The following is a 9,354-nucleotide window of genomic DNA, read 5'->3' as shown; positions in this document are numbered from 1 at the left end:
GTGAAAAAGTGCCGCGTTCGATTAGTTCTTTTTGATCTTTCGACGTTGACGCTTGCTCCTGGGCAGTGCGTCAAGAAAGCCCGAGCAGTGGTCAGTTATTTTCCCTCTCTGGTCGCGCCCATTTTTTTCTCTGAGTGCTTTTATATAGCCGAGTGTTGGCGACCCTATCGCCGCCAGCGCGCACCTTTCGTTCGGCAACCTTTGGACACTAACACAGGTGACGCTAAGTTGATGACAGGTAACTATCCTAGCCGTCAAGAGTGAGTAAACACCAGAAAGAGTCGAAGAAGTTTTTACGAGTGAAATGAATCATGTTACAATAGTCTGCCTAATTACTGAATTATATTATCCTACATCCAAACCTAAATACTAGAAAATAGATGAACTATTCGCTACACGGTAATTTGGTATAATTGAAAATATAACTTAGCACTAATTAATCTATTTGAAGATAGCAAACAGAGCTCTTGAATTGTGGTTAATCTGAAACGATAATTACCTAATAAATTGCTGAGTAATCGCGGTAAGAGGACAAAAATTAGATAAACTAGAATTTCTTCCTAAAATTTACTTATATTAGCTAGATTGAAATCAAATTAAGACTGTTGGAGCGACAAATCGACGATCGAAGACCAACAAACGATTTCCAAAGGGACTAAACGTAAGTTAGATTTGTAACCTGTGAACTCATCCATTATTATACCGATTACACTACATGAAACATATATAAACCGACATATATGGCGCGGTAAATGGCTGGGCATGACGTACCATTGGTACCTCGCGTACCTGCAGGAATAAAATATAAACCTATAGTTACTAAGATTAAGCAATATGAATTAACTAATTATGTACACTTCGATACAGGAATATTATAATCTATCGCTACTGAACATTGAGAATTCGAGTTTCACTAAGCGGTATGGTATCAATCGGAATCGTCATGCTATATCAACGCCCTGTAGTAATTGGACGTTATCTTACGTAGATCAGGAGCATCTTAATGCCCAGTAGAACATCCATTTTAAATTTCAAGCCTAATCAACGCCCTGGATTTGACCATGTCCCATGTGAAACAGCTGCATCTCAACGCCCTGTGGGACATCAATTGAAATTGTCAATATGTATATAAACAGTAGACCATTTCACAAAAATCAAAATTTCTGCGATACAACCAGTCACCCCCTGGTTCTAATTACAATACTACCAGCCAAATTTTCATCCAATTTGAAGAAGATAAGGAGGTGCCTCAAGTAAAATTTGTGTTTTGAACTTGTCTTACGTAAATCAGGTGCATCTTAACGCCCTGTAGTATATTAATTGCATATTCCAAGCCCTATTAACACCCTGAAGTAGTGACCTCATTCCATGTAGATCAGGTACACCCTTACGCCCTGTAGGATATCAATAAAAAAAAATCTAAGTTTCAGCAACGTCCTTGAGTAATTTGCTCTTAATTTACGTAGTTGAGACACATTTCAACGCTTTGTATGACATCAATCGACCAAGCTTTATCAACGCCCTGGAGTAATTTGACTTTTTCCACATTGATCTTTGCGAGATCTGGAGCATATTAACGCCCTGTTGAAAATCTATTGAAATTTTCTAGCTGTATCGACGCCCTGGAGTAATTTGACTTTATCCTATATAGATCAAGTGCATCTCAACGCCCTGTATGACATCAATGGAAATTGTCAAGATATATCAACACCCTGAAGTAATTCTGGATCATAAATTACACATTCTGACCAATACCAACGCCCTGGAGTATATTGACCTTATCCTATGTAGATCAGGTACATCTAAACGCCCTTGTATCTAAACTTACCTTGTACAATTCAAATGAAAATTAGTGTTTGGACCTTTGATTATGTCATCTGTTGTTGCAGGAACGAGCGATGCAATCAGGATCAATGATGGGTGTATTCGTGACGAGGTTCAATGGCGCGTTTTGTGTATGCCGAGTAATCAATTTATAATAATGGTGAGTTCGTTCCGGGCGAAGTGTGTTCTATATTTTGTTTTATAAGAACTTTATTTATTTTCATATTATTTTAACATATTATACATAACATAATTGTGGTACTTTTCTTCGAATGTCGTTTCCGCAAATGACAGTTCCCCGAATGATGCTTTACCTCGAATGTATTTTTCCGCATAACTTGTTTCTCCGAAAAAAGATGCAGTTAATAAAGGTACAGGAATAGTTCCTAGTGAAGAGGTGGTGAACTAGAAAGAACGATTACCAATCATAATAAGGAGATATTTGGTAATTCTTGACCATTTGCCAACTGTGCCGAGAAAGGTGAAAGGTGAAAGACCCACCAATCAAATTAATAAGGGTGCATACCAGATGACTGATCTAATCATTACCCTGAAATGTATGAAATTTTGATAAATATGAACATCTTTTTTTTTTGGGAAATTGACTATCCGGGAAAACGGGTATTTAGAGAACTGACATTCTGGGGACTGGTATTCGAGGAACATTTTGCGGGGAACCGATATTCAGGGAAAAGAAGCACAACAACAATATGGTTATAACGATATAGAGGAATTTGTCTATAGGGCGTTAACAGTATGCACCTGATCTCTTAATGTTCGGTATTATTGAAGAATTTTTTGGTTAAATTATTTCAACATATCCCTCAATAAAAACACATGGTCATTAAGGGGCGCAAGACCATGGTTCATTCAATTGTATTGACAAAAAACCACGATAATGGGGATGGAAGAAGGCTCGTAAAAATAAAAAATAAATAACGTGGCTTATGCCCCTTATTATGTTGTAGAAACTCAGGGTGATCCACTTTAAAATCAATGAACGAGTTGTTGAAAGAAAAATAAAAATCTTGGGAAAAAAAATTCAATTTTAGGACAATTGTTTAAGAATTATTTTAAAGTAGATATACAAGACAAATTCAGTGAATTGAAAAAAATTGAACGATGCTCAAATTAACATAAGAACGCAGCAAAACAGTGTTTCCAATTTTTTTCCGGACTATCGCCCCATTGTCATCAATAAATTCTGAAATCACCCCTTGATATGTAAAACACCTTTTTCGTATGAAAAGCAAATTTAGTTTAAATAATGACGTGCACTTACCATGAGTGAAAAATTATCGATCGAATTATTTCAAGCAACTCTAGAAGTTTGATGTTTAAGTTAATATGTTAATATGTTAAAGTTTGAAGCTGAAAAAATCTTCAACTCATTTGTGATTAAGACAGTCAGTTCACATTTTTGTTCATGTTGGACAAATAATTTTCATGTGATAGTGATAAACAATGTTTTTAAAGTGTGCTCAAAAAGCAGCACTTTTGTGTTTTCTTAAATTGATGAAATTAGTTTAGAACCTTTTGTAATAAATAGCTGGCAGTTCCACGATTTGCTCATACATCTAACGCAAGACTTAAATAGATAAAATCCTTGCGAAATATATTGAATTCCAGGGCAATTGTGAACTACCCAAGTAGCAAGCGAAACTTCTTTCAAAGAAATGCTTCCCAAAATGGTTTCAAAGATGTATCAATAAATTCATCTGTAACTTACCCTGGTAGTTCTAGTTCCGTTGCATATTAATCAAAAGCTCATAAGGTTTCGTTGTCGTTCCAACTTGTATTTCACCCCGTGTTTGACGTCTAACATTATTGAAACGGTGAGATTTGTTGCAAGAGTCCTCTGCAAGCATCAATTAAGTCAAGTTTATCAAGACGCGTTCTGTTACTTTTAAAACAAACTCTTGCAACTCCACAAACAACTCCAAAAATGCTAATTTTAATTTTATGTTTCAATATACTTCCATTCAGACCATTCGCAACATAACTTCATTGCATGCAGGCTGCGTTTCAATACCCACAACTCAAGAAGATTCATCTGAGTTGCGTGAAAGTTGCACTAAACTACGTGTTTGACAGCTAAAAGATTATTTGTTTAAATCATGTTGCAATATAGTTGAATGGCACCTCACGTATCATGTAACAACGAAAACATGTTCTAGCTACAGTTTGTTTGTTTACATGGTGTTTCTCATATGTTGCGTGAAAGCTTTTGCATATAACTTAGCTCTGTGGGGCGTATCCATTGCCAGAAATGAAGTTGTATTCCGAAGAGTGCAGTAAAGTATTAAGCAACAAAGCAATGTGGTCGCTTATATAGTGTATTGGTGAGGCAGTTTTTCGAAAAGCTGGTGGAGTAGTGAGTAGAGGAGAATATGTATAATCTAGAAGCCGGGAGTTTGATTCTCGTTCATATTTTTGTTTTTATGTTTTTCCTTTTAAGTATTTTGCAACAAACATGCATTTTCTCTATAACATAAATATGTTGCAAACAGGCTCCGCCTCTTGCTATTTACTGCAATTACGAGTCATATTTTCGATGATTTTCAACTCTGATTAGTTTCAAGAGATATGTTTGTTCTTGAGTTGAAACAAACTGTGTTGCTTGGGTATTTTTTCATTTTGATATCACCTCAAGAGCGACATTCTATTTTTAAAATAAGTCATATATTTAACTGAAATTTGAACACCTATTTTTAAGTCAGTTCAAACGTTCTAGATGTCCTGCTTTTAGTAAACGCAAAAAAATCTTTGTAAACTAATTTTCTCGTTAAATTTTGAGAAATAATATCATATATTTTTTAAAATATGCTTAATATATTACTTCACGTTCAAACACAATTAAATGTTTTAAACATCGATTCTTATCAAAAAAAAAAAAAGAACTTTTTTTGCACCCCAGTCAAGTCTACAAATTTTCCTAATCTGAAAGGAATGATTTCGTTAAAAAATGTTTCGTTAGTCATGGTTGAATAATTATCGCTGAAGCCATACAACCATCGGCATAAGAATTATTTTTTTTTTTTTTGACGTAGTTCGCTTAAATCTTCCTTAACTAGAAAAACAGCGTTTTGGTGAACACAAATTAGCTAGCTAGCTAAACAGTTTGCTATCATTTTTGGATTTTTCTTCGATAAATGTTATGTATCGCATGGAAGAAAGACGTAGCTGCAATTAAAATAATTTTATAGGCCATTTTAAATTTGGCCTCCATCTTAAATTTTATCAGAAAACGTGTTTTCATCATTAGCATTTTGGATTTTGAGGATTTTAGAAAAGAACTGAGTTGGAGCAGCTGCTAAAACTGAGTAATAACATTTACCAAATGAACGATTTTTAAATCAATGCAAACATCATATTTTACAATAAAGTATTTATGGTAGCTATCTTGAATTCTGACGTTATCTTGCTTCTAAGCAATAGAACCAAGATATATCATGTTGAATGGGGATAGGAATTGAAATAAAACAAGTACTCTTCTGTTCTGAGAATCTACATCAAATTATTTGTGATATTTCCTCTGAGATGAAATCTGACACCTGGAAGTAGAAGCGCACTCTGGGCTAAAGTAACGCCCCCCTCAAAAAGAAACGACTAAGAAGCTCGAATTTTACGACGACAGGGCTGATAAGCGGGTCCTAGGAAATTCCATGCACACACCATAGAACTACCATAACCTTCTATCGGACTCTGAAATTGACTCAAAAAAAGCATTAATCAATCAGTTTTTTACTTTTCAACACTTGGTCTGCACAGAAATTGTTGCAATTTCTGACCACCCATCCAAATATGGTAAATGGTCGAAAATCAAAATCAAATGCATCGAATTAGATTATATTTATAAATTTCTATGGATGGATAAGAAGAAGAATCATTCAATGTCGAAAAATCTGACAAATCTCTTGAAATGTTTTCATTTCCTCACATTCCTCGGCGCGCTGATCATTTTCGAAGTTATGGTAATAAGCACTTGGTCCACTCTGACTGCACACTTTTACCGGTTTTATTGATCATCCAAAGTAAATTCATTATATATCTCTCGCAATTTGCAGCATCCATCAAATCTGATCAAAGTGTAACGGAGGTAAGTTCATTTCACATCCAATGAGAGAATAATCCAATTTTCCCAATTTTTGTACTTGGGTTAAGTCAGAGGGGATCTAACGCCGACCATATAACAGTAAGAATAGAAAAGACAGTTTTTGTACATAGCTCATTTATCATAGCAGTACCTAGTAGTTACATCGTTCGTTTATGTCAACTTAAAAATCAAGCATTCGTAACTGATAGTTCCATTTAAGAGGAGATTGAAAGTTTAAGTTTCATACCGCAAACTAAAAATGGTGAATAGCATATTTCGCAGAAATGAGTAATTGTTTCGAGCTTTGAAATTTTTTAAATTATGTGTTTCAATGAAAAACTTTCAATAACATCACAATGGACCATAATCTACAGAATCAGTTTGAAATTTATAGCAAAAAAAAATTTCATTATCAAATTGTGAAAATGTCCAAAGTAGCCCCTTTTTTGTATTGAAGGACACACTTTTTTCGCTATTCAAGCATTTTTGTTATTTCTAGATGGATTCGCCTCATATTTTGCATATTTGTTACGTACATATACAACTTAAATATATGCAAGAATTATCAATATCTATCCAAAATTCTAAGAGTTACAAATCCTCAAAGTTGAAGAATGTGGAAATAATGTCAAAAGAAGCCCCGTTTGACGGTAATAAAATATTTTTTTCTACGATATTTTTAGAGAAAAATATTTTAAATTTGAAGAGAACTGATATTTGTAGAATTTTGTTGGTTTATAGTACTTCCTGACGGAAGTGCTAATATAGTATTAATATGAAAAATAACTGACGCCTTCATAGAGTTACTTATTTAGTCCCCACGTCACATTTAAAGCACAATAGAAAAACAATTGCTTTATTTTTAGAAAACCTTTCAAAGCACAATGACAATCATCAAAATTAGCAACACTGCTATAATAAAATCGATTTTATTTTCCACATATTATTTTCATAATATGTTAGTCTGAGATTATTAATTGAAAATAAATAATTTGCTGTAGATCGATTAATATGCGTAAATGGTTTTAAAAGTATGAGACTTTTTAGTAAAACGATCATAAAGAGTTAAACTTATATTTAAGACTGCGGTTTAAACTCACGATTTAGCTTTCTATTATACAATTATAGTTTTTTTAGTAATCTAAACTAGTTTTGGACACGCCTTTTACTTTTCTCTTTTGCTGGGAGTGAAAGAATGGTATATCAGCAAATTTGGTAATAAATGGATAATTCACTAAAGTTACCTAATGTCAGAGAAAGGTGGAATAAAATTCATTTTTTTAAAGCTACATCTTTAGTAAAGGATACAAACATACAATTTGTTCATAAAAATTAGGATATTTGTTTTGCGAAAAATAATGTTAAACTTTGACGAACAGCTTTTCTTGGGAGTTTTTGGAAAAACTGTTTAGCTCTTCAACCAAAAGCGTTTTCTACAATCTTTTATTTTTATAGCATTGTAGAATAATAGTTGAATAATGCAAAGAAACCCGATAACGATTTTATCAATAAATAAAAAAGGTATAGCATAAACAAAGTGTCCACTTTATAAAACGAACAGTCCTTATGTGAATACTGCGTGATTTTTCAGCATTTTTCCAAGATGCCAAAATGGCAACTAGCGAATATCGATCGCTTGTTGGGGAGCCGTCGTGACATAACCAACTGATCCGCGCCATATTCAAAATTTGATATGTTTTATGATGGGTTGAAGAAGGAAAATGCGCGTTTGTGATTTTGCTGAACACGATTTCGTGTTCAATCTAGTGACCATGTGTTTGTACAAAAAATTAAACATGAACACGAGAGCAATCTAAAGAACATTTATGAACGCTCACAGAAATTGAGCGTTCAGAATGCATCTCTGGTCTGCCCCCGCTAGGTCTTAAGCAAACTGGTATCATTCCAAAATTCGGAACTGTAAATATTATGAGTCAAAAATTTCAATTAAAATTCTTCTCATTCTTAAATTGCAAGCTTTATTATTTAAGAATAAATAGATGTAAAAGTACCCTAGTAACCACTAGCCCGCTAATTCGCCTTTTTGGTCTTATAGGGCTATTATACGGCTAATATAGGGCATGTTAGCTGTAGAATAGCCCTATAAGGCAAAAAAAGGCGAATTATATACTTGGCTACTTGGGTACTGGATAGAAAAAAGTGCGCATGTATTTCACTCAACTGAATAATCACAATCTCTAATTTTACGAGAGTGGCATAAATCTATTTTTGAAATATTTTCAAAAACATCAGTTCCACTGAAAAACGATATTTTACATACTTGAGTTTATTATCTAAATGCACAATTTGGCAGAAGGGCATACTGCTGGAAATAATTATATTCTATTCAAAAATGAAAAGCTGTGAATTTCCAGCATGGTATATTTTAAGTTACTTTTAAGCTGCGTTTAAACTTCCAAGCCAACCAAACATCTAGATTAGGGCGATTCAAATTTTAAAAATGTTTGAAAATCCAATCTCCCATATGCTCCTTACCATCCTGAGCTAATTTTGATTGGGATCTTTGTACATGTTTGCAGGGCTATAATCCGAGATCGTAGTAAGCCATTTAGAAAATTGCAAGCATTAGTGAAATGGGTGTGAACGAGAAAAGTGCTACCACACTACCGAGTGAAACGTGTAAAGAGATTTATCTCTTATTGAAAAGTGAAAAAATGACTTCAGTGAAAAAAGGCTTCAGAGAAAATTGGTGATGAATAGTGGTAGTGATAATAGAGATAATGATATCATGTTTGTATTCATCATGTTTGCATCGAAAAAGTCGTATTCTGGGCTCAAATTCTTCTTGGACCTCATACCAGCCAACAGCAGAAAATTCCAAGACATCAACCATCAGGTTAACGTGTGTTGTACTGGGCAGTGCTCCGCGAAATCCCAGCTCAATGAGAGACGAACGATGGATTGCAGAAATTTGGTGAGTTTGTTCAGGTTTTCAGCTAATATTATACACATGCTTGCCAGAACGTCTACCAATCGTATCCTATGGCCTTACCCTTTCCATTAACACTCCACAATATCCCGTAACACCTATGAGAGGTCGTAGAGTTATCTGCATCTTTCTTAAGTAGGCTTTCAATAAACCACTCCTTCCTTTTCCCTAGAATTCGCAAGGACGTGGCCAGGACAGCTCTCGACTGTTGGAGGATGCGTCGATCTTGTCTAAGAGTCAGGGGTTAGTCCCAAATTGCTGACTTCGGTAACGGACGGGAAGGAGGCAACCTCCATACAATAGTCTAGGACTGTACCACCTACGACTTTGTGCGAATTGCTTAATGCTAATGTTTGCAGGGCTATAATCCCATATTAAGGTGAAAATGAATCGAAGCCAACATCAAATTTACAAGAGCACGGTTCTGGAGAACCAGACATCCGTTTGAGCTGAAAATTTAATCGATTGGTCACTAGCTTCTTTA

The sequence above is a fragment of the Aedes aegypti genome, chromosome 1, assembly GCF_002204515.2.
Source record: "Aedes aegypti strain LVP_AGWG chromosome 1, AaegL5.0 Primary Assembly, whole genome shotgun sequence".
In the NCBI taxonomy this organism is placed as follows: Eukaryota; Metazoa; Arthropoda; class Insecta; order Diptera; family Culicidae; genus Aedes; species Aedes aegypti.
Note: the sequence above shows the minus strand (reverse complement) of the source record.